Below are 297 nucleotides of genomic sequence, written 5' to 3' on the forward strand. Positions count from 1 at the left end.
GTTTTCTTTTTTCCCTCGCCACCCTCAGCCCTTTTTAAGCCTCCTTCCCGCTGCTCGGGAGGAATTAACCTAATCCCCTTTTGTGCGGGGACAAAGCTCCCACCGCCACGATAATTGCTCACCCTGGCCACACCAGGAAGGGGTTCGGTCGGTGGAAAAACTGGGTGCTGGGGCGTTGCAAACAGCTGAGCCAGGATCTGGCCCCGCTGGCTCTGGGTGCTGGGAGAGGAGCGAAGGGCAGCGGCGATGGGCGCCAGCAACGGCTCTGCCCACGCCCGACTTTGCCCCACGAATGGC

General features: G+C 61.6%; 1 protein-coding gene across 1 annotated transcript in view; it reads right to left on the reverse strand.

Moving 5' to 3' along the window:
* Window positions 1-297, reverse strand: part of LOC104160917 (endothelin-converting enzyme 1-like) — an 8,174-nt gene that overhangs the window by 7,701 nt on the left and 176 nt on the right. The gene's annotated exons all lie outside the window — the stretch shown is intronic.

This window comes from Cariama cristata, unplaced genomic scaffold (assembly GCF_000690535.1).
Source record: "Cariama cristata isolate BGI_N322 unplaced genomic scaffold, ASM69053v1 scaffold23344, whole genome shotgun sequence".
Classification (NCBI taxonomy): domain Eukaryota; kingdom Metazoa; phylum Chordata; class Aves; order Cariamiformes; family Cariamidae; genus Cariama; species Cariama cristata.